This window comes from Cervus canadensis, chromosome 24 (genome assembly GCF_019320065.1).
Source record: "Cervus canadensis isolate Bull #8, Minnesota chromosome 24, ASM1932006v1, whole genome shotgun sequence".
NCBI lineage: Eukaryota > Metazoa > Chordata > Mammalia > Artiodactyla > Cervidae > Cervus > Cervus canadensis.
In genome coordinates this window covers 37,192,151-37,217,841 of record NC_057409.1, presented here as the reverse complement: position 1 = coordinate 37,217,841, position 25,691 = coordinate 37,192,151, and the positions used below count along the sequence as shown (strand labels likewise).

The following is a 25,691-nucleotide window of genomic DNA, read 5'->3' as shown; positions in this document are numbered from 1 at the left end:
AAGTTAAGATTACAACCCCTTCATCCTACCCAGTACTACCCAGTACTTTGGGGACACCCAACTCCAGCCTGGGGATCCCAGGAGGTTGATCTGCCTAGGGATCTGGTCCTCAGAAGCTTGTCACACCTCCATCTGTTCAGGAATCCGCCAGTCCAGGGGTCCCAGGAGGCCAACCTGCCTCAGCCTGCCCAGGGATTTGATCTCCAGGAGGCCGTCATGCCTCAGCCTGCCTGGGGACCTGCACCCTGACCCAGGGACTCCTGGATCTCAGATTGTGAGAGTACTGGCTAGGATAAGCTTCAGAAAGACTCATCACTAAGGAAGTCCACCCATGGAATTAGAAGGAAGCCCATTAGTTGTGGGACTGCACCTGGTCTCAGCAATAACTCAGGAGTCCAATGAGAACCCCATTGCCTTTCTGGAAAGTCTAAAAGAGGCCCTCCAAAAGTTTACCAGTCTGCACTTATACTCTTATGAGGGACAGGTGATTTTAAAGGACAAATTCCTGTCCCAGTGTTCATCAGACATCAGGATAAAGTTACAAAAGCTACAGCAGCAGGATCCTGATGCCTCTTTAGGTAAGACAGTCCAGCCACCAATATCTTTTATAACAGAGAACAGGAGATGGAAGCCAAAGCCCAGGAAAGGGAGAAAAGGAAAGAGACAAGGCATGCAGAGATGCTGGCCTCCAGGGAAGCCCTATGGCAAACCCCAAGTCCTTAAAGGACAAAGCACAAGGCAAATGCCTAATCTGTAAAAAGGTGGGACATTGGGCCAAAGAGGGTCCAAACCATGAAAAGTCCCCTAAAATGGCTTGCTACAAATGCCATCAATTGGGACATTGGGCGACACTCTGCCATCAGTACCCAAGAGGCTCAAGGTCAAGCACCAAGCCTTCCCTCAGGGTGATTCAGCAGGACTGAAGCAGCCTGTTCCAGCCAGCCTGCTTGTCACAGATAACCATCACAGGGCTGGAGCCAAGGGTGCAATTGGATGTGGCATGTAGGTCCAAGAATTTCTTGGTTGACACAGGGGCCGCCTACTCTGTCTTGATCTCCTACTCCGGAGCCTTCTCCTCCCAAACCTGTACTATTTTGGGTGCTACAGGAAAACAATTACAAAAATATTCACCCAAGCACTTCTTTGTTGCTGGGATGGACAAATATTTTCCCACTAGTTTTTGGTCATCCCTGAGTGTCCTACTCCTTTATTGGGAACAGATCTTTCCCTACCTTCAAAAGCTTGTAGCTTTTCCACTCCTGATAGAAGATGCTTTAAAACTCTCTCTCGGGGCAAGCTGTTTTCACCAGCCACCAAGTGAAACAACTCCTGAATGGAAGAGACCTCTTATGTATGTCTGATGAACGGATCCTCAGATATCAAGTAGTGCTGATGCAAAATCCAGGCCTGAATATATCCCCTTGTGCGGTTCTTAACCCAGCTATCCTCCTGCCTACTTCTGAGGGCTCTCACCCCTTTCACTCTTGCCTAGAAACCTTGGACCACTGGACAAAACCCCAAGAGAGATTGTCAGAAGATCCTCTGACCAATCCTGAGGAAACCTGGTACACTGATGGAAGCAGCTTTGTCTTGGATGGAAAAAGAAGAGCTGGATGTGCAGTAGTATCCAATGTCAAGACCATGGAGGCTAAACCTTTGCCACCAGGTACTTCGGTCCAAGTGGCTGAGCTCATAGCCCTGATTTAGCTTTAGAGCTGGGAAAAGGCAAAAGAGTAGCCATTTACACTGCCTCCAAGTATGCCTTTCTTGTGTTACATGCACATGCTGCTATTTGGAAAGAAAAACGCCACTTGACCATCTGAGGGTCCCCAGTCAAATATGGTTATAAAATCCTTAGGCTCTTGGAGGCAGTCCACCTGCCCCCTGAAGTTTCAGTCTCCCACTGTAAAGGACACCAAAAAGGAGCACAGAAGTGGTACGAGGGAACCAAGCAGCTGATCAGGCAGCTAAGAGAGCAGCATTACAGAACCATGACCTAATAGGGGTGGCCATCCTACTGCCACAGACTAATTTGCCAGAAACTCCTTCCTATTCTGAAGGTGAGACTCTTAAAAATAAGAGTGAGGGCGTTTAAGAAGATCATATGGGGTGGTTCCAAAAGGAGAGACTCCTTTTTCTGCCTGGGAATCTCCAAAGGAAGTTGGTTAAATCCTTACATGCCATCACTCATTTAGGGGAGAGGCCCCCAAGGATTACTAGAAAGGTCCTTTAGAGGAACAGGCCTCAAAATAACTATAAGGCAAGTGGACTCCTCTTGTCCCACTTGCCAGTTAAACAACCCCCATGGAGCTCAAAGTCCCCAGCTGGCCCAGCCCATCCAATGGCGTGGGACCTACCCAGGAGAGGACTGGCAGATGAACTTCACCCAGATGCCAGTTTCTCAAGTGTATAAATACCTACTAGTCATGATAGATATATTCACAGGATGGATTGAAGGCTTTCCCACCCAGACTGAGAAGGCTGAGGAGGTGGTAAAAGAACTGCTCCATGAAATTATTCCAAGATTTGGTCTGCCCAGGTCATTACAAAGTGACAATGGGAAATCATTTACTTCTAAAGTCACCCAAGGGGTCTCTAAAGCACTGAGCATTACTTATTATCTCCGTTGTGCCTGGAAGTCTCAGTCTTCAGGAAAAGTAGAAAGAGCCAACCAATTCTTAAAATCAGCAATAAAAAAGATAACCCAGGAGATCTCCCTGGGATGGAAGGTGGCTTTACCAATAGCTCTCCTCCACACCCATATTGCCCCTAAGGAACAGGTTGGTCTTAGTCCTTATGAGATGCTATATGGGAAATCTTTTGTTTATGTCAATGACCCCTTCCTAGATCCAGAGACTCAGACCCTCTGGTCTTATACCATGGCCATTGGGCAATTCCAACAAGATATACACTTGTGGGGTGTCAACCAGGATTCAAAAGATTCTAAAGAGCCACCACTACATGCTCCAGGGACTCAAGTCCTAATTAAAGTCTAGAAAGATGGGTCCTCAAAGGCTCAACTCCAGCCCACATAGAAGGGCCTCTACCCTGTAATATTTTCTACCCCCACAGCAGTGAAGGTACTAGGACATGACTCCTGGATTCACTACTCATTAGTCAAGCCATGAAAGAAAACAGAAGAGGACACTCAATACACCTTTGAACCCCTGGGAAATCTCAGATACCTATTCAGAACTACAAATGAGTGCCATTCTAATGAACACCGCCAAAATTAAGTTTCTGGGGATAAGATTTCTCAGACAGATCTAAAGAGCCAGCACAACTTGGCAGGGGTTGTATTCCAATATAGACCGGAAATAGATCTCCTGATCCTCAAACAAGGAGGGACTTGAGCCATCTTGAATGAGACATGCTGTTTCCGGGTAAATACCTCCAGTTAAGTTAAAAAAAAAAAAAAGTCTCACAGTCCTCAAGAAAAATATTCTATATCCTATAGGACCTCAAAGAACAAGCTGGAGAGTTCTTAGGGTGGCTACAATCTCTCTCTGGGGGATCCTTCTCCTGAAAATGGGGGATTTGGAGTTGACTAATGCCCCTACTAATCCTTGTTATCACCATATCAATGCTGCTTATGATTGCTGCATGTCTTATCAATGGTCTAACCCATTTTGTCTCTGCCCAGATCAACAGGCTACAACATGCAGTGCCAGTTTAACAAGGATATATAAAATTACAGCTGACCATGGAAAATATCACTCACTTTTAGACAGACACGACTAAAGGGACTCTGAGCCTTGAGACTAGCAAGAGGGGGAGGTCCAATGCCCCACACTGTCCCAGTTCAACCGGAAGTAGCTAGAGAGACCTTGACTTGGGCCTCTGAGGGGGGAGTGTTAGGTAATTAGAATAGGAAAAAGGAGTCCAAAATGGTGGTGGCTAAAAGAGAAAGAAGGGAAAAGCCCATGAAAATAGAACAAAGGAACCCACTGAAATGTTGTGAAGTAATTAGCCTCCAACTAATAAAAAAATTAAAAAAAAAGAAAATAGAACAAAGGAAGGTCAAAGGACCAGAGTGAGGACCTCAGGTAAAACATACAGCCCTCCTGGCTAGCCCAGTTTTACAAAGGGCAGGCCCAGGGGGAGGAGAAAGAACATATAAAAGGAGGAACCAAAATTGAGCCTGGGGCTTCTCTTCTCTTCGGGTCTTTTGGGTCGACCTGCCCTCACTCCTCGAGGATGTATTTTCCTTTGCTTTCTAAATAAAACTGAGCTGAAACATGGAGCTATACCACTGGTCTATCCATTGCTTCAAAGTTCTGCTGTGGCAAGACAGAACCGAGGAAATTACAAGCTCCCCTGACAAAATATTCCCTTGATATCTCCAATTTTCTTGAAGAGATTTTCAGTTTTTCCATCCTATTACTTTCCTCTATTTTCACTTTGAAAATTGTTCACATTGTCCAAAGTGTTGTTCACTTAAGAAGACTTCCATGTCTCTCCTTGCTATTCTCTGGAACTCTGCATTCAGTTGGGCATATCTTTCCCTTTCTTCCTTGTCTTCCATTTCTCTTCTTTTCTCAGCTATTTATAAAGCCTCCTCAGACAAACACTTGGCCTTCTTGCATTTTTTTAATTTGGGAAGGTTTTGGTCACTGCCTAGTGCACAATGTTAAGAACCTCTGTCCATAGTTTTTTAGGCACTCTACCAGATCTAATCCCTTGAATCTATTTGTCACCTCCACTGTATCATCATAAGGGATTTGAATTATAATCATCTCAGTTATAGAGGAATTCAAAGGGAGAGATTTTCCCTTCAAGATGCAAGCCTTGATATTTCGCAGAAACACATGAATATATTTGTCAAATAGCTGGATGAGAGTAACATTGTATGGAATTTCAAAACTAAAACTTAGAGAATTTGAGTAAATAATGAAATATTTATTAACATGTGCAACAGAAAACCTGAATGCTGTTCTTTGTGAACAGAATGCTAGTTGGTCAAAGGCAAAGAAAAAGACATACCAAAAAGGGAAACATTTTTTGTTTGTTTCAAATCATAGGCTCTTTCAAAACTCAGTTCAAGTACTTTTTTTGTTGTTGTTTTTAACAAGATGAGGCCAATAGAAAGCTTCCAGGATGTTTGTTTTGACATGCAGTTGTTTTTTTTTTTACCCTGCCACATTTGTAGCCACAGAGAAAGATACTGTCAGGCTGACTGATTGAAGGAGTTCTCCAGTCAAGCAAAATATAATTTTGATAAAAGACTAAATGAAGTGATAAATTGTTTATGGCACTTGAAAGGTAAAGAGTTACTTTTGCAAGAGTTATATGTACTGATTGGCTTTCTGAAAAATCTTTGCCCTGGACCGCAGAGGAGCTGTGTGTCATACTTAATAATTAAAAGGAAAAATAAACACTGAAAGATTTAATAATCTCTCAACCTGACAAGTAGTGTGCCTTTCACACAAGAGGTTCAGTACTGATACACATGTATGAATTATGTGCACTCACATGTTTATGTCAGATGTTAGCCAAATCAGTTATAGTATCAATTTAGAGAGGGAAAGGGGAGCGTGCAGAAAGAGTAGATTTGTCAGCAAGGTTCAGAGTTTATTTACTATTTTATAATTTTTATATCAACTTTGTGAAAAATGACAACCGTGAAGTATTTTCAAAACTATATTTTCAGAAACTCTCAGGCTACAGGCAATGTTGTCCTCAGAACAGCCATTAGTGAAGGAGAGGATCTCACACATCCTCAATTAATGTGAAAACCTATGCCGTGGAACTCCATGTCTGGCAGTACAGTGGCTAAGACTCTGCGCTTCCAATGCAGGGGGCCTAGGTTTGGTCCCTGGTCAGGGAGCTAGATCCCATGCGCTACGGCTAAGAGTTCACAGGCAGCAGCGAAGATCAAAGATCCCACGTGCCCCAACTAAGAATGACCTGGCACAGACAAATAAACAAATAATTTTAAAAAAAAAAAAGAAGAAAGAAAGGAAAAGCTACCCCTTTCTCATGTCCTTTTTCTTTAATTGGGTGCATGTTCTCTGTATTTGTTAAAACTGGTATTCCCAACTACTAACAGCTCAGTTCCTACAAGAATACGTCCACGTTAGTCAGTTTCTACATGTGCAGACCTGGAGCTTTGGGCATATCATCAAATCTTTCAAAGTCGATTAATTTACTTTGTCAGTTAAATGGAGTGAGATATTTTATCAATTGACAATCACCTTGCACAGTGCCAAGACTGGGTGTTCAGTAACTATGCCCGTCTTTTCCTTTCCTCATAGAAACTGATTGCTCTGTCTACCTAGTGATTCATGATGGGCTATTACTATTTTGAAGGCATTAGGAAAATCATGGATTTCAGAACTTTCCACTTACTCATCAGTCATATGAGGATATTGAGAAATGTAAGACAAAGCACCTAGTTGAGCTGCTAGCATGTATTATCATAAATGCTAGTTTTATTTTCTTTCTTTTCTTAATTTAAAGGGACTGTTTTTGAGATAATAGTTGACTATATTAAAGAAATATAACACTCTAACCTTTCCATTACTGGATTGGTTTTATCTAAATGAGTAAATGCAATTTGTTGTTGCTTAGCTGTTAAGTCATGTGCAACTCTTCTGTGACCCCATAGACTGTAGCCTGCCAGGCTCCTCTGTACTAGAGTGTGTTGCCATTTCCTACTCCAGGGGATCTTCCCAACCCAGGGATTGAACCTGTGTCTCCTGAGGCCCCTGCATTGGCAGGAGGATTCTTTACCACTGAGCCACCAGGGAAGCCTCATAACAAAATTTACTCATCACTAAATAACAGCTTAATTTTGTCATCTCTAACTAACAAAATAATTTTTTAAAGTGACTTAGAAAATCTTGGTTCTCTGAATTCCACTTTGTCTCTATTACATGTTGATAAGATTACAAGGTCTTCCTATTTTAACCCTGTGAGTAAATTATTTCAGCCTATAAAGTATTCTCAAAATACAGTCAGGGTTTATCACCCATTTATAAAGCTTCACTTGTCCTGGTGTGGTCTTCCTTTCTTAGAAAGGAAACTGATCAATGGAAAAAGGGAGGGAGCCAGGAAGCGGATGTTGACATCTGAACTGAAATCTGCTCTGAACTGAGAAATGAACTTCTGGGTGTTTTGTCTTCTTTGCTGCAAATGCTATTTGCAAATTGCCAGTCAATGCACTGTGATGCACAAAAGCTAGTGTGAAATGGAAATTTCTCTTTTAGGAACCAGGAAATAAGTTCTGAATAAAAGAATATTCATTCAGTGAAAGGAGAAGGTTGGTCTCTCTGGGCATCAGAGTTGACTGGATGCAGAGAAACTGGAAATTTATTCAGAAGCTTCTGGAACTCTAAACAACACTAAATCTAAATCACTCTAAGTCAACTCTAAATCACTGAATGTCACCAAGATTCTCAAATTCTATCCAATATGGAAACCAGATACGAGTAGTGGTTGCTTTGAATAGTTTTTGAAATTGAAATCTGATGGTTTCTAGAGTGGTACTCCTGAGAGATCATATTTTATTCAGTCAGGTTTTATGCATATTGTCAGTCAAGTGTTAAAAGAAGAAACATTGTCACAGGAATAATTTATCTCTATATTCCTCATCAACTGCTGTCTCTTCCTTTCTGAATGTGGGTATGTCCTGACCATTGACGGCTAAATATCCTCTGTCTATTATCTCTTTCCTTCTTACAAAATGCAAATCCTGTTCAAGTCCTCAACCTTCTCTATGTGCTCTATGATTCCCAGGAAAGGTAATCCCATCTCAGCTCAAAGGTGATTACTAGTCCTGGACCAGTTGTAATAATCCTACCTGCCTATCCAATAACAGAACTCAGCTTTCAACCAGACAGATCACAGCACTCTCCTGGAGACTGATATGAGATGAAAGTTGACATATGACCCAAATTGGCCCAAACATACTAAATAAATGTTGAGTAAATGTAACTTTATTTGGGGAATAGAAGTTTTTTCTTTGCCCTTCTGGGTCATTCAAGTTGCTATTTTTGCTATCTTCAAACTTCATGGGTAGGCTAACAGTACTTGAAAAGTCCAGAAACTATCCCATCTTATGAAAGCCAATGCATGGAGACAGGCAGAGCCATGGAAACTGCAGAGAAGCAGGAGTCCTATTTTAACTATACTTGGAGACTCCCTTCTCAGAACTTCCTACTATTCTTACATACTACATATTGTTTAAGCTAATTAGAGAAGGAATTTCTATTACATGGAGTCCTAGGCATTGTATCTGAGAAAGGGAAAAACTGATTCTATCTTAAGCTCCCTGAGAAGGTCCTCCTGCGTTTAATACAATTACATTTTTCCAAATTCCAGACACTGGAGAGATCATGTTCGACCCATGATGGTCAAAGATCCTCAGATCCACAGACTCAAAATTTGCGGGAACTGAACTTTCTTTCAATTCCTCACTGGTTAAGAATGAACCAAGATAATGAACCAGGCTCTGGTGTATGCTGTAAACCAAAGATTCCCCACCTTTTTTAATGCCATTTTAGATCAGATTTTTTGCCCCTTGCAACTGAATGCATCTTACATGAAAGTTAAGCCTCTAAAACATTAGTTTTGGTATATGTCTCATTGAGTTTTGAATTTCTGAGTCTGTGATTGACTGTCTAATGACATCAGTCAGTTTTCAAAAAGTCTGAAGGATTTGAAAGGGCCAGAAGCCCATTCTTTAAAAATAAATAAATAAATCTTTAATCAGGAAATTAAACCAGTGTGAAGAAACGGACAACATATATTTTCCCTTTCAAAACTTACGGCCATCTGTGTCTCTTTTTCTATTTTGCATATAGGGTTATCATTACCATCTTTCTAAATTCCATATATATGTGTTAGTATGCTGTAATGTTCTTTATCTTTCTGGCTTACTTCCACTACAATATTGTAAAGTAATTAGCCTTCCAACTAATAAAAATAAATGAAAAAAAAAAAAAAACAAACTTACAGCCAGTGGAGAACCTCTCCTGAGTTCCTTCCTTTAGTCCATTCCAGGAGAGACTGTAGCAGATTGGTTTCTGTGAGGCCCTGTGTTTTCCAAGCAGCCACGAGAAATCAAGAGAAAGTAAGGATCATCTGATCATAATGTCTGTGCTGTGTCTTCACTTGCCTCAGGCCAAGCACGTCCATGTTCCACAGTAGAAAAATGTCAAAAGTTCATACCTGCAAAACTTTTATTTGTATAATAACGTGCTTCATATTTCTTAAAAATAGTTAAACACTGATATTAATGCTGGATTTTTCAAATAGTCCTGCTGGGAGATTATTTACATTTTTATTCAGAAGTATTTCTGGCATTACATTTTTTTGAAACCCTGCTATAACATTTGGCATATTCTTTTGATAATTGTCCATGATGACAGATTTTGTATTCAATGTAGAAATGACATTCATCAGTACCGATGACTGAGAGGGACAAATTAGGTGAGTGATTAAATTGGGCAATATAGTTTTTGATAAAAAAAAAAAATTAAGTGATGTTAATTAAAAGAAAAACCTATATGTTCAAGAAAATGTAAAATATTTCCCCTCCAATTTGAATGGGACCAAATCTTCAGGAAAATTCTTAAAAGTTTAATAAATCATCAGAAATTCTTCTGGAAGAATACTAGACCTCTAGGAGAAATGCATTCTTATGGTTATCAAAAGGGCTTCCCAGGTGATGCTAGTGGTAAAGAACCTGCCTGCCAATGCAGGAAACATATAAGAGAGGCAGGTTTGGTCCCTGGGTCAGGAAGATCCCCTGGAGCAGCGCACAGCAACCACTCCAGTATCCTTGCCTGAAGAATTCCATGGACAGAAGAGTCTGGTAGGTTACAGTCCATAGGGTAAAGAGCCGGATACAACTGGAGCCTCTTGCCATGAACACATGCATGGTTGTGAAAGTTCTTTCCTCTTCAAGAATATTCTTTAAAAATGAAAATATTCCTGAGTGGGAGAGTTGGAGAATAAACTAATAATCAAAAATAATTTGGTGAGGAAAGTGGGAACTGGAAGAGACAGTATTAAGTATATGATTGTTGAAAGGAAAGGGGAGATATCTACCTGAAAAAATTATCTACTCTGAAATCTTGCCTAGGTCTTACCTATAGGGCAGGAAGAGAATAGCTAGTATGTGTGACCTCCACGTAATGAAAATCTAGTGCAGGTAATAGGAACAGATGCAACCAGGGGTCATCATAAATCATTGAATTTACTATATCTCACTTTAATCAATTCAAATCACTCTCTACTCTTGTCCTCACATTCAGAAAGACTTTATGGCTCCCTTTTTGTTGGTGAAGACACTTTATGACCTTTATGATTTAACACACCACAGGGAGCTTTAGGCTTCATTCTCAAGGATACTGCTCATTTTCTATGGCATAAAGGGAACAAAAAGTGACTTTTTTCTTTAAAAGATAAAGAATTTTAAGTACATTTGACACATCTCCCAGCATTTTATATCAAAGATATGTCATGTCTGTTTCTGAAAGGGATTAGGATAACTTAGATATGAAAACATACCAGAAAGAAGCATTTAAGCCTAAAACAAACCCGATCCCATTTCAAATAAACAACATGAACTTTAGGTGAGTAGATCTAAAGCATTTTGGGGCAGTGAAGTAATTTTCTCCAGGTTCTGAAGCATCTACCACAAATACAGAGAATACAATGGGTTGTATAACTTTCATTTTCTGACAGTATAAAGTGGGTTCATTCATTTCTAGATATACATTTTTACTTAGACTTACGTATGTGCTCAGTCACTCAATCATGCAACTCCATGGATTGTAGCCTGCCAGGCTCCTCTGTCCTTGGGATTTCCCAGGCAAGAATACTAGAATGGCTTGCCATTTCCTTCTCCAGGGGATCTTCTGGACCCAGGTGTCAAAAAACAGGCATCTCTTGCTTAGACTGAAACCCCAGCTTAAATTTAGCATGAAAATCCTTGTTTACAAATGGAGGAACTTTCTTCTGGAAAATGTATAGTCAGGAGAATGTGGCTATCTAGGAGCAAGTAGATACTTTGCTTCATCAAGTAAAACCAACTGTGCCAGGAGTAACAGGACTTGGACACTTGGAAAAAACAGAGTAATGATTACAATTCAAAAATTAAAAGAAACAGAACTGAGTTTAAAATGAGTGAAAAGGGACTTTCCTGGTGATACAGTAGAAAGGGGTCCATGTGCCCATGCAAGGAACACAAGTTTGATCCCAGAAAAATCTCACATGCCACAGAGCAACTAAGTCCATGGGCCACAACCGCCGAGCCTATGCCCTAGAGCTCACAGGCCCATGCCCCAACTACTGGGCCCGCATGCCTGCAACTACTGAAGCCCGCACGCCTAGAGCCTGTGCTCCGCAACAAGGGAGCCACCACAATGAGAAGCCCATGCACCGCCAGAAAGAGAAGCCCCGCTCACCGCAACTAGAGAAAGCCCACACAGAAATGAAGACCCAGTGCAACCAGAAATTAATTAATTCATTAAATAAAAATAAAATTAGTGTAAGGATCTGAATAGGTATTTCTCCAAAGGAAATATAAAAGAAGCTCAACACTATCGGGAAATGCAAACCAAATGCCCCATGAAAGAACACTTCACACTCACTAGTGTGGTTATAAAAATAAAATAAACAGATAAAACCAGTGTTGGGCAGGATGTGGAGAAATTGGAAGTCTCATATATGACCAATAGAAAAGTAGATACATAGTACAGTACAAGAAAACAATCTGGCAGTTCCTCTAATAGTTAAACTTACATTTACCATGTTACCCAGTAATTCCAATGCTAGATATTTACCCAAGAGAAATGAAAACATATTTTCCCATAAAAACTTACAAACAAAAGTCCATAGCAGCATTATTTATAATAACCTAAGATGTAAACAACCCAAATACCCATCTACTGATGACTGGGTAGAAAAAATATGATATATTCATACAATGAAATACTATTCAACAATGAAATAACTGAAGTGGGACAACATGGATGAATCTTTTGTTAAGCAAAGAAAGAAAAATCACAAAGGATCATATATTATATGATTCAATTAATAGGAAATTTCCAGAATAGACAAAGACAGACAGTATTGGTGGTTTTCTAGGGGTCAGTGAATTATTGGGTAGTACGTGAATTATATCTTAATAAAGCTGTTAAACTAAAACATAGACAAAGGCTTCAGGGTATATGGCTCACAATGTTATAAACAAAATAACCTTAGAATTTTTTAAACCAATTTTTCCTTCCTACTCATAACTTTCTTAATTTCCTACTCTACAGTAGGATTTTATATTTGATTCTTTAGCAGTCAAGTTGATAAAAAGATAAATTTCTTGAAAAAGTAGATAAGCATAAGGTATAAGTGGTTTTCACAATGTCCTACATGATCAGTAACGGATGTGCAAAAAGAATCTTGGTTTTCTGATTTTCAACCTAAATTTGGTCTCTTAGCAACATAACCCTTCAAGTTTCTGGTTCCAAATACTCAAGTCCAGAAAACAGAATTGGTTTCAAAAGCAAGGAAATATAGTCACATGGATGTCTATTAGAATAAAAATGTATGTAATTTGACTCCAGACCTTTGGAAAATACAGTACAAATAGGTCAGAACTCATTCAAGCCAAAGTTAAATAGAATAATTTCTTACTTCAAGTTGTGATTTTTTAAAAGGGACTTTTTTGTTGTCGTTCTTCCTTGCAAGAGTGATTTCTCAGGGAAAAGACACAATCTGTTGATTGACAATCAGTTTTTTTCCCCTGACCTCTCATTCACTGATTTTAAAATTATATTTAGAACTCAATATATGGCTGGGATGAAGAAATACTTGCGGAAAACAGGAGGTCAGGAAGAACAGAATGCTCTAAAACAAACGAGGAGGAGCTGAAGGTTGAAGAGAGCTTTTTGGCAACTCAAACCCTCATTTCAATCAGCTCTGTCTTTTTTAATAGCTCAAAGGAAGTCTTTAATGTCATCTCCATTCTGCAGAGAAAATACAGAGCTCTCTAGCTGAAATGGACACAGAAAGGCAGATACAGTCCTAAAAATTTTGTTTGGTGTTTTAAACCTTTTTTAAAAATTTTGTTTGTTTATTTATTGGTATATATATAGATATATATAGATATACATATATGTGTATATATATACACATATATATATTCATTCTACTTTCTATCCATTTACAAATATTTTTTCTTTTTAAAAAATTCATCTATTTTTAATTGAAGGACAATTGCTTTGCAGTATTGTGTTGATCTCTGCTGTATATCAACATGCATCAGCCAAATGTTTACATATGTCCCCTCCCTCTTAAATCTCCCTCCCATCTCCCACCCCATCCCATTCCTCTAGGTTGTCACAGAGCACTGGTTTTGAGCTCCCTGCAGCATACAGCAAATTCCCACTGGCTATCTATTTTACATATAGTAATGTATATGTTTCTGTCAGGCAAGTATATGCGCCTCGGTTCTTTGTCTCATCACAACAAAAATTTGGAGTGACGGACATTAACGCCCCCTCGGCGAGTCACAGCTCTCGGGTCTTGGACAGACCGTGTTATAGCTCTCAGGTCTCGACCGGGCCATGTTATAGCTCTTAAATAAATCAGTGTTACAGCTCTATTTTATTTAGATAATAGCAGGAAAATCCATCTTCGAGGTGTGAGCGCACGTTGATCCAAAGACACGAAGAGAAGAGCGCCCCATCGCGCGGGAGAGAGAGAGAGAGCGAGCTAGCTTTGGCTCCTCTTTTTATCTGTTTCTCTGTCCCTGGGCCTGTCCTACGTAAACTGGGCCAGCCAGGAGTGTTGTTAGTTTTACCTGAGGTTCTCACTCCGGTCCTCGGACCTTCCTTCTGAGGACTTCCTTTGTTTTATTTTCGCGGGCTTTTCCCTTCCAGGTCTTTTAGCCACCGCCATTGTGGACTCCTTTTCCCTATTCTAACTACCTAACATTTCCACGCTTTCCTCTCAATTCTTCTCACCCTGTCCTTCACTCACTGTGTCCACAAGTCTGTTCCCTATGTCTGCATCTCCACTGCTGCCCTGCCAATACCTCCAAACTTTTAACCTCTCATTTTTTTTGTGTTCCTGTTAACATTTCTATTATCTTCCCTTTAGGGCTCTGAGCCATGTTTCAGACGTTTGGTCTCTCTGGTACCTGGATGAGTTCCTTCTTACAGAGCAGGGACTCAGAAATGTGGCTGAAGGTATTGGTCTTTGTTGCCGTGGATAGTGGGGCTTTATTCCCCTGCTTTTATACTGTCAGCACCTAAAAATCCCAACTGTTCGTGACCTACCTTTGTCTTCCTCCTGTCTCTTCCCAAAATGAATTATATCTCTAGGAATGAGCCCATGTCTAGTTTGGGACCATGCTTTGGTTTTTCTGAAAATCAACTTGAAAAGTGTAGAGGTTGCTTTGCAGCTGGTGACCTCACATGCTGACAGGATGGAACAGAAAGGTCAGCTGGGAAACAGAAAGGGCGATCACTAAGACTTCAGAAAAAAACACCAAGCTTTTCTAAAATCAAAAACAAACTGCATTTGTTTCTATGTTGTCTCAGTTGGCTGTGTCTTTGTTGTACACTCAATTCACAATTTGGCTGATTAACAACATAAAGGTAAGTATTGCTGGCTTCTGGTGACTGGAATTAAAAGGAAGCCAGGTATGGCCTCTTCACAACCCCGCGTATACCATGCGGAGAGGAGCTAAACTTTGGCTAAAAATAAAAGTGTATTAGCAAGTAGGCAAGGAGGAAAAAAAAGAGAGGTCAATAATTGAGTCAGAGAGTGCACATGGCAAAACTGTTCACAGCAGCAATCGTTGGACAACGGAACTATTTGCGACAGACAATTTGGTCATGTACCTCCATTATTGATTCTCCCTTCTTAAAATTTGATTCTTCTCTTTCTTGTTGTTTTCCTAGTATCTGCTTTTTGGGGAGTCACAATTTTACTTCAGTTTTGGGAAGCGGAGTATAAATAAATTTAACAGGGGGCATTGTGTGAGGTGCTATGCTGTGACAAACTGCTCCTTTAAAAATAATGCTGTGCCCACTTACGCCTCACCCAGTGCTCTGATAAATTTCTGAGCTATTTCACTCACTGTTACCACCTAAAATATCTTTCCCTTTTTAGACTGCCAAAGCATGCCATTCTCTCCTTCACAACCTGGTTTACAGTTTATATCCCTCACCCTTCCTGTTACTCAAAATTTTAAAAAGATCAAAATCAACAACTCTTGTGTTATGTTTGATTATTCTTCTTTTACTATTCTATATGTAACTCACCTTTCAGCTTTTTCTTCAATGTATATCAGATAACAACATCGTTTCTCATTAGCTCTGATACTTACACACAAGACCGAGCCTACCATTATTCCTTGCCTGGATTATCACAATAGTTTCATAATAAGGTTCGCTGCTCCCACCTTTTCCTTTTACAGTCTATTTACACAGCAGCTAGCATGATCCTTTTTAACATAAGTCATATGATACTACTTTTCTGCTAAAACTCTGGCGAAATGTCTCCATAAAATCAAAGTAAAAGCTTAAGTCCTTAATATGACTTACAAGTCTCTACATAACCCAACTCTGTTATCTCTCTGACCTCCTTGTCTACCATCCCCCCATTATTTTACTCTGAAACACTTACACGGAGGAAGTCAGTATGCTCTTACTCTAAAGCTATCTCTCTAGCCATAACTCTCCCTGGTAAATGATTCTCCAGATTACTTGACTAGCCTGTCTTCATGCACTAAAATTAAGCTCCATAAATATATGAACTTTTGTTCATTGATGATTCCCTTGTCCATTAAACAGTGCCTAGTACACAAAAAATAAATGAATGAGTCTATTTATGTTAAGATACTCAGTCACTTAAATGAAGACTTGAGTTGTGCTAGTTTAGTCAGTTTTGTAAGAATATGCATTCTTCATGGAACTACATGGATAGCAGCATGTTGGGTGTTGACACGTATATTTATCATCCTCACTACCTCAACTTAAATAGAATGTCTAGTAAAGATTCATTTATGGACCAATGGGTTTTTAAAGAAAAATGCCTAACTCATGACAACTGTTTGTCATTTGCTTCACCAAATCCTCATGCAGAACAAGAGAGAGAGATGAATAAGCTTCATGATTCATCAATTTTTTTCACTATCTGCTAATAGATTCTTTTCACTGTTTCTATTCTGTGAGTCATTTTCCTTTTTATAGTTTCTCCATATCACTCTGCTTTTTCCTATAATAAAGCTTCAATAAAAATGATAAAAAATTGCAAAAAAATAGTTATAAATTTTTTTCTTATGATGAGAACGTTTAAGACCTATTCTCTTCGTAACTTTGAAATATATAATACAGTATTATTAACTACAGTCACCATGCTGTATGTCACATCCCCATGATCTATTTACTCTATAACTGGAAGTTTGCGACTTGGTTTGGGAGATGCTGAGTTCAAGACATGTATCAAGACATGTCTACGTGGAAATGTTAAATAACCAATTCCTTCCAAGAATCTAGAGGTCAGGAGGAAAATTTATGTGAATATGAAAGAGAAGATATCCTGGACTACTTCCTTGTTTTATCCACGGCATAGAGGAAAGGAGAGGAGAGGAAGCTCGCAAAGGAGACTGAGAGAGATTGGACGGGGCATGGGGGAAGAAGAGGGACAAGAACCAGCTGGGGGTGTTATCATGAAAGCCAAACGAAGGAAGTATTCCAGGACCATGTCAAACATAACCAACATAACCATATGTCATATTGGAAATGCCTAAATTATATGGAGGTACCACGGGCCCTATTAAAACCCATTACCATTGGAAAAGTTAAGAACACTTAAATATACACTTGCTTGCCGATTTTTAGCACTTCTTGTATTTCTTGGATTTTTTAAAACGTTTTGTTTAGTACTTTACTGATAGAAACTGAGGAGATACAAATATGATGATGCACGGTCCCTACTGAGATCTGCAGTCTGATGAGCATCTCATGGTTTTTTCCATCCTTTGATTTTTCTCCATCTTACTACTTTGTAATTTGTGAAGACAGAGTGAGACAGAAGGAGAGAAAACAGCGCTCCTGGCAGGGCTACCACACTGTAAGTGCCCTAGTCCTACCCAGAGAACATTCAGTGACTTTTTATTGACCAGTTCAGTCAAGAAAATTCCAATAGAGCTAGATAATACAGTAAAGTTCTAGGGATGAAATGTCAGATACTTCCAGCATTCTAGTTTTGAAAAAGGCAAACATTCATTATAGTTGAAAATCAAATTTGTAGCACAAGGATTAGAAAGAGACTAAAATACTAAATTCTAATATTGCAACGAGTTACTTTTCAAAACAATTGGGATTCAATATTAGGTGATTATTTTTAGGTTTTAATTAAACCTTAATTTGGTCATGACATTTTGATAGATTTAGACAATTTTCAGCCTTCCCACAGAGATTCATCATTTTCCTCTTCTGACAATGAGTTCTTCCCACACAGAATCTCAGCTTAAAGAGCCTCAGTTGAACAAATATAATTAATAACATACAGCCTTCAACTTCACGTTTAAATGCATTTAAAAGAATTATTAATGACTTTGAAATAACGAAAGAAGTGGAAAGAAATTGTTTTCCATTATGAAGAAGAGAATCAAAATATTTCAGGCAAGTCTTCGGGAAAAGCGAAACAAGGAGAAAGATATGGGGGAGGAAAGAGAAGGGAGAAGAGGAAAAAGAGACATATTCAGAGCTTTTAATGACTTTTATAGGATCTCTGTGCAGGATACCCCCATTTCCATGCTACCCCTCTTTTTCAACAACAGAAATAAACAAATTTCTGATACCTTGCACATTTCACAAAGAGCCATTTCCCTAGCCATCAGGTTTTAAGCTACTCCTAAGTTATAGGGATAGTGATATATGCAGTCTCAAAAGTGATAAATGAAATGCATAAAAGGGCAGATTTGGTAGCTATTAATAGATCAATTGTCACACTGTAAAATTTAAAAACAAGTCAAAGCAACAACAAAAGCACACATGTATTTTTAATTTGTTATTTATCTTAAGTAGGTATAAATATTGAGTGAAATTGTAACACAGAGAACATTATCTTTTTTTTTTATTCTTTAATTTATTTTTACTGAAGTATAGTTGATTTACAATATTCTGTTGATATGCTTGTATGTAGGACTTCCCTGTAGCTCAAATGATAAAGAACCTGCCCTCAATGCAGGAGACCAGGGTTCAATCCCTGGGTGGGGAAGAGCTCCTGGAGAAGGGAACGGCAATCCACTCCAGTATTCATGCCTATAGAACCCCATGGACAGAGGAGCCTGGCAGGCTACAGTCCATGGGGTCACAAAGAGCTGGACATGACTAAGTGACCAACATACAAACACAAGCTTGTATGTATTACTAACCAGGAAAATAAATCATAATAAGATATCATTACTTATATAACAAATAGGTTAAAATGTTAAGTCTTGTTTTAACAAATGTTTGTGAAAATAAGAACTAGTAGTACCCTGACATAAGGATAGATGGAGAGTAAATTATTAGAACCACTTTGTAGACAGTTTAGAAATAGTAATATTAAAGAAAGCTCTGTGTATCACTTCTTCTGCTACTAATATATGTGCCCCATGTACAGAAAAGTTTATTATACTCCCAACCTGGAAATATCCCTAGTATGAAGAATTCTTCTTGCTACACAGTGACTTCCTGATATTTTCAACTAAGTCTCATAAGTAAGGGTTACATTTAAAGAATATTTTCTCAGTACTCACCACCACTCTTAGACTGATTCAGAAAAGGCAAGAAGGATGTGGGAGAGTTTGCTGACCACTTTTTAGAAAGTTTGCATCATGTCTGAGAGAGCCACGGGAAGAGCTGGACAATAGGATGCCTTAGACTCTTACAGGAGACTGTCAGGACTAACAGGACTGATGTTGAAGCTGAAACTCCAATACTTTGGCCACCTCATGCAAAGAGGTGACTCATTGGAAAAGACCCTGATGCTGGGAAAGATTGAGGGCAGGAGGAGAAGGGGACAACAGAGGATGAGGTGGTTGGATGGCATCACCAACTCAATGGACATGGGTTTGGGTGGACTCCGGGAGTTGGTGATGGACAGGGAGGCCTGGCGTGCTGTGGTTCATGGGGTCACAAAGAGTCGAACACGACTGAGGGACTGAACTGAACTGAGGAGAGTGTCATGCTGTAACAGGAGACTGCTACAGCTATTCTATAAACAGGGTGAGAAAGAAGTTCACATCAGGGATGGTATAGACTAGGGACAAGAAAGAATCAGTCTTTGATGACTGTATTAGTCCATTTCTATGAATGAACTCCTGTGTGTGTGTGTCTGTGTGTGTGTGTTAGTTGACTCAGTCATGCCTGACTCTGTGACCTCATGAACTATAGCCTGCCAGGCTCCTCTGTCCATGGAGTTCTCCAGGCCAGAATACTTGAGTGGGTTGCCATTCCCTTCTCAAGGGGGTCTTCCTGACCCAGGGATCAAAACTGGGTCTCCTGCATTGCAGGCAGATTCTTTGCCACATAAGCCACCATGGAAGTCCAAGTTTACCCTACTGCTTGATGTCTTGATTTCTTCAGCCACATTGGATCAAGGTTTCTGTTACTTTCGGTGAAACTATCCAAACTGCTACAGGAAGCAAGTGTATCAATGCCAGTGTTGTTCATATGCATAACTTTCTTCTTATTTTGTTATAATATATCTAACTACAATATCAAGGTAAACTCTTTAGGCAAGATCCTTCCACAGCCCATACAATAATATAATGTATTTAAAAGCATCATAATGTAGTCCTCTAACTATTTGTAATCCTAACAAGAAATTATAGAAGTCTTCCTATTGTTATTCTTGAAGGCATAAATCACAGGACTTCCTAGCAATGCCCTCCTGTGTATGTGACCATGCTAGGCTAAAATATATCTTGCCTTTTATTTTTCTGAATAGGAACTTTTAACATTTCAAACAATTTTTTTTAATTTTATACAAATCCAGGTTTTACTAGAGAAAAATTACAAATTATATACAACTAAAAAACTATCCAAATATAGCCAGTCTTTACATTTTGTTTTTATATACTTTCTAAAATTTTAAGAAACTATGAACACAGACTTTTATAAAAACTGGGCTAATTAATGCACACTGATCTGAAATATCCTTTTAAATTCCCCCATTGTTACTAGGAAAACTGTTCCAACAACATAATTCATCTATCTGATTTATCTGGAACTATGTGGAAAATGTCTTTGGATAATTTTAATGAGGACTCACTGTAGAAGGAGTAAATCACTGACCCAGAAACATGGTCAAGTTCTTTTCAGTTATAGTAGCAACCTTAAAAGTCAGTGCTGAAGAAGTCTTGAATTAGAATAACAGGAGACAACTGATTTGACAATCTTTAAAGAAAATAATTCTGGAAATACCATCCATTACTCAAACCAGAAAGTCACGAGCCATGCTCTGAAAACATGTGTTATGTTTATGTTTTTCTCTAATTTTGTCAGTTCTTGGCTGAGAGATACAGAAAGGTCTTAATTTTTCTTATGCATGTCATAGGATATTAGTTTTGCCTTTATCCTTTTCTTTCCCATGTAGTAGTGAAAACCTACTTAATGAGCTCTGCCATTAATTGCTGCCAGAAAGTACCAGTAATTTCACTGTCTTGACATCAGAGCTATAAAAATTAATCTATTTGGAGAGTTACTATGGAAACAGGCAGATGCTGCCTTTATCTACCAAAGACCATAAATGCTGTTCTCACTCATATCCTAGGAAAAGCCCTAGAGGTTAGTGGGCTAGAAGAAAGCTATTAAACCTCAGGGAATGGAAAATATCTGTACATATTTTATTGGAGTGGTTTGGACTCAGTGTAGTTTGTTTGCCTGGAAAGCACCTGCCTTGCATGCATAAAACACATAATTAACTGTGTTTAAATTGCTCTCAAATTCTTTCTCATTGCAAAGTTCATCCTGGTTCTCAGTTTATGGCCCTCTAATGTCATCAGTCTGCAAGGACTCCTTATTTTACTTATTCTTTTTTATTTTACTTTCTCAATCCCATCCAACTCTTCCCACCTACCTTAGGTAGGTAGGAATAAGACATCTGTTTTAAGACATAGTTTTAATGTGACCTAATGCCACCACACCACTCTGCAGGTGGGCTGCAGAGTTTACACATTCACCCAAACTGAATCTCTTCCAGTATCCAACATCCAGATTTTATTTTTGATTATAAGTATGTTTCTGATTATATTTTGATTATAAGTATCTTTGATTGTATATGTGCTTGATTAGGAATCTTTTAACTATTGCTATAGCCTGCCTCTGAAAATAGACAGGCTTCTGTGACTTCTCTTTTCATTTGTTCTGATTTTGCACTACTCATCCTGCAGATACCCTGTGACCTTCTGTTACCCCCAGGGCCTCTGAGTAGTGAACTTTTAAAGCTTTCTCCTCTTTGAGCATCAATGCCATGATCTAGATTTTCTCTGCCTCTTCTCTTTCAACAGAAATGTGACTCTTTCCATAATCTTATTTCCCTTAAAGAGAAATGACAAAATAATGTAAGGAATTGATCCATGAAAATGAAAAGTGTTAGTCATTCAGTTGTGTCTGACTCATACAACCACATTGACTGTAGCCTGCCTGGCTCCTGTGTCCATGGAATTCTCCAGGCAAGAATACTGGAGTGGATAGTGTTCCCCTCTCCAGGGGATCTTCCCAACCCTGGGATTGAACCCAGATCTCCTGCATTGCAGGTGGATTCTTTACTATCTGAGCCACTAGTGAAGCTCTGAATTAGTCCACGCTGGCATCTTAAAGAATTTCAGTTTCTCTGATGATCCTCTTGACTGCTTGCAGGAGATGAACACTATCATTTCAGATTAGTTGCTAGTCAATACAAACCAACTACCTAAAGATTCATAGGCAGCTTTCGGCTTTTTTGTTTGTTTTTCTTGGGAACAAATTTCATTGCTTCTTTTCTTTTTCTTGGTTCTTCAATTATTTTTGATGAGTATTTATTCTCGAGAACATTTAATTTGTTAATCCTTTTTTTTTTTTTTTTTTTTTGCGTTCTCTGCTTAGTCTCTAACCAGCAAGCGTTGTATCTCAACTGGCCTATAGATCGCTTTTGTCCATTTTCAACCAGCACCAACAATTTGTAATAAATCCCCAAAGCTGGCAACTTATACATTTCATATATTCTGTATATATTCCTGTGTTTTAGAGGACCATCCATTATCTTTCTCATCACTTAAACTCAACATGTGCTGGTATGTTGGTGGTATAGTGGTGAGCATAGAAGCCTTCCAGCGTGTGCTGGTTATTTTCTCAGTTTTACTTTTCATCCAATACATTGCTAAATCCGCATTCCTCTTTCTTACTCCACGTCTCAAATATTTCCCTTCCTCTTCAAATCATTGAAGTCCTGATAACCTGGATATCTTGGCTAGGATGATTTCTATATCCTTCTCTCTAGTCTTTTCTCCAACAGTTTCTTCTTTTCTTTTCTTTTCTTTTTTTTGTTTGAAATAAGAGATGTGAGTGAGAAGAAAACATATTGAATTGAAAAAAAGAAATGGATTCAGCTTCCCATTTTACATTATCTGGTTGACAAGTCTAGAGAACACTACTTGACTTGGTTTATTTACCCCTACATATGAAAACTGCATGCAGAAAAAGAAAGTCTATAAGAATTACACTTCTACAATAAGTTTCTATTGGGAACACACCCTCCACTTTTCTGATCACATCACTATCTTCTAATCCTATAGAAGCTCAGGAAAAGTACAGAACTGCCGGCAGGGGTCCAGTTTGGACGTTTGCAGTTGCATATGCGCCCCATCTCTTTCTCCTTGGCCACTGAAGTGAGGCTCCTACCTCCCCACAAAGACTGGGAGACAGGGGTGCTATCACATTTCAAAGAGAAGACTTCCAGGTCTTTGAGAAAGGAAGCCCTGGGTTGTAAAAGCGGCAAGAAGTTTTTAAAAAAGATTTATATCTCAAAAAGTTTCCCAGGTGGCACAGTGGTAAAGAATCCACCTGCCAATGCAGGAGATGCAAGAAACACGGGTTTGATCCCTGAGTCCAGAAGATCTCATGGAAGAAGGAGTGGTAAACCACTCCCTCCAAGTATCCTTGCCTGGAGACCCCCATGGACAGAGGAACCTGGTGGGCTATAGTCTATGGGTTGCAAAGAGTTGGACATGACTGAGCATGCACACACACACATGCATATCTCAAAAGGGCAAAGAAAGAATGACATGTTTCCTAGAGTAAATGCTCTTAGGAAAGGAAGTTCAGGCAGGGAGAAGTCTAAAGTTTGGTTAAGCTGAAGGGAATTTTTAAGGCAGCCCTGATCAGTTCATTTCATTTGTGGCAGCATTCATGAATAAATATCCATGCAGTTAAAGGCACTGGATGTTCCCAATGGACATTACCTTAGCTTTAATTGTAATATTCTTCCAATTCATTTGTCAGGCATTCCCTAGAATGAGCTCATTTTCCCCCTGAATCATAACTACGTGGGTACCTCCTGGACTGGTCCAAATGCCAGGAGGATACTCACTGCATTAAAATTCAATTCAATCCAATCAAAGGAAAACAGTTTTAACTGCACTGCAAAAAACATGTCAAGTCCTTCTCAGCATTTATTCTAAATAGAAAATTGTCTACTCTTTCCTTTAATGAATTTCTAAATACCCCCAGAGGCTCTTCTCCAAATAAAAGTTGACTTTGTGCATGATGTGTGTGTTAGTTGCTCAGTCGTGTCTGACTCTTTGCAACCCTACATGGACTGTAGTCCACCAGGCTCCTCTGTCCATGGAATTCTCCAGGCAAGAATACTGGAGTGGATTGCCATTTCCTTCTCCAGAGGATCTTCCCGACCCAAGAATCTAATATGGGTCTCCTGCATTTCAGGCAGATTCTTTACCATCTGAGCCATCAGGGAGATTCCACTGCATGATACCAGTACCTAAAAACTAGTTTAAAATGGAACAAAGGGGCACATGGTGTGAAAGGCTCACAGTTGTACAAGTATAGAGTAAAACAGTGAAATAGTAAACATAGTTACTTGTTGTGCCAGGCTTTAAATATACGCATTGGTCACCGCCTGTCTACTCATTCACTGAGACAGATCTTTTCGCTGACATCACAGCTGACCGTGTCCGCTGGAACACTGACTTGGTTGGCATATATGTGGTCCCCCATCTGCATACACTGTTTGCACAACCACCCACATCTTGGCAGCCCAGTTTTCTGAAAAGGTACAGCTGCCTGATGAGATGACTCAGGAGTGTACCAACTGAAAACAGCTTGGCTTCAGCTGGCAGGTTGCTCTGTGTTCAAGGACAAAGCCCAGAAAGCAAAGGACTCAAAAAGTGTTTGTCAAAAAAAAGTGGTACCTCGGGCTTCCCTGGTGGCTCAGTGGTAAAGAATCTGCTCACCAATGCAGTAGACACGGGTTCAATCCCTTGTTCAGGAAGATCCCACATGTCGTGGAGCAACTGAACCCATGTGCTGCAACTGCTGAGTCTGTGCTCTAGAGCTCGGAAACCACAACTAATGAGCCCAACTACTGCAGCTTGAGCGCCCTAGAACCCGTGCTCTGCAGCAAGAGAAGCCACCACTGGGAGGAGCCTGAACACCACGACAGAGAGTAGCCCCCGCTCACCGCAACTAGAGAAAAGACTGCACAGCGATGAAGATCCAGCATGGCCACAACCAAACAAATATTTTTTAAAAAGTGGTGCCTCAAAACTCACTATTCCCCAAACACGTGACATAGTCTTCTGACATCATGTCTTTCCAAATTCACACTTGTTTAACCAGTAATACTGTGAATCTCTCGTGCTGTTCTGCTATTTTCCCATCTGGCAAATTTCAACAGTCAATTTTGCTCAAGAATCATCACTCCTATAAAACCTCTTTGATGTCTCATGAGGCTGAATCAATCTTCACTTCCATATTCCCAGATCACTTTATATACGCATCTCTCCTGGCACTTACCTCATTTACTTCAATGCTCTGATTGGTGAAAGATGAATAAGGCACGTCTCCAGCTCTGAAAGAACCCACAATCTAGCAGAGGAGACAGAAAACCAATTACCGTTGTCAGTTTAAACCCTGATAAATCTGCCTGATCATTGTCCAGGGTATTCCCTGGTCGGGTTTCATAAACCATCTCTGCCTTCCAGCTTTTTAAATTCCTCCAAACTGGGGTAAACTATTTCTGAATTGTTGTAGTTATTTGTGAAATAATTTTATTTTTCAAAATAGAATTTTAATCCTAGAGCAAATTATAAGATTTTTTCTAAGCATAATACAAACAAAAAGTTAGCTGTTTTGTCATTAAAATGAAGTAGAGCAACTAAATTTTGTTGATGAAGCCCTCTCACACTCAAGACTCACCTGTGATTCACTCATGACTTGCCTACATAAAAGGTGGAGTTTATAACAAATTATTTTCACACTTTCAGCCTAAAACCACAATTATTGTCCCAAGAATTTATAGGAATATCTCTTTTAGGACATAAAAGGGACTTATTCCCCTAACTTTTGGTAGTATTGATGGCTAACAGATCTCAGCTGAGTCTCTGTTCCTGGAAATTATTCTCAGCTGAAGAGTGTCCCCCAGACCAAGCCCAAGGAAGGCTAGCTTCCAGGGGGAATCTAGTGTTC

General features: G+C 39.5%; 1 pseudogene; it reads right to left on the bottom strand.

Annotated features, from left to right (window-relative positions):
* Window positions 1–25,691, bottom strand: part of LOC122426135 — a 33,995-nt pseudogene that overhangs the window by 5,879 nt on the left and 2,425 nt on the right.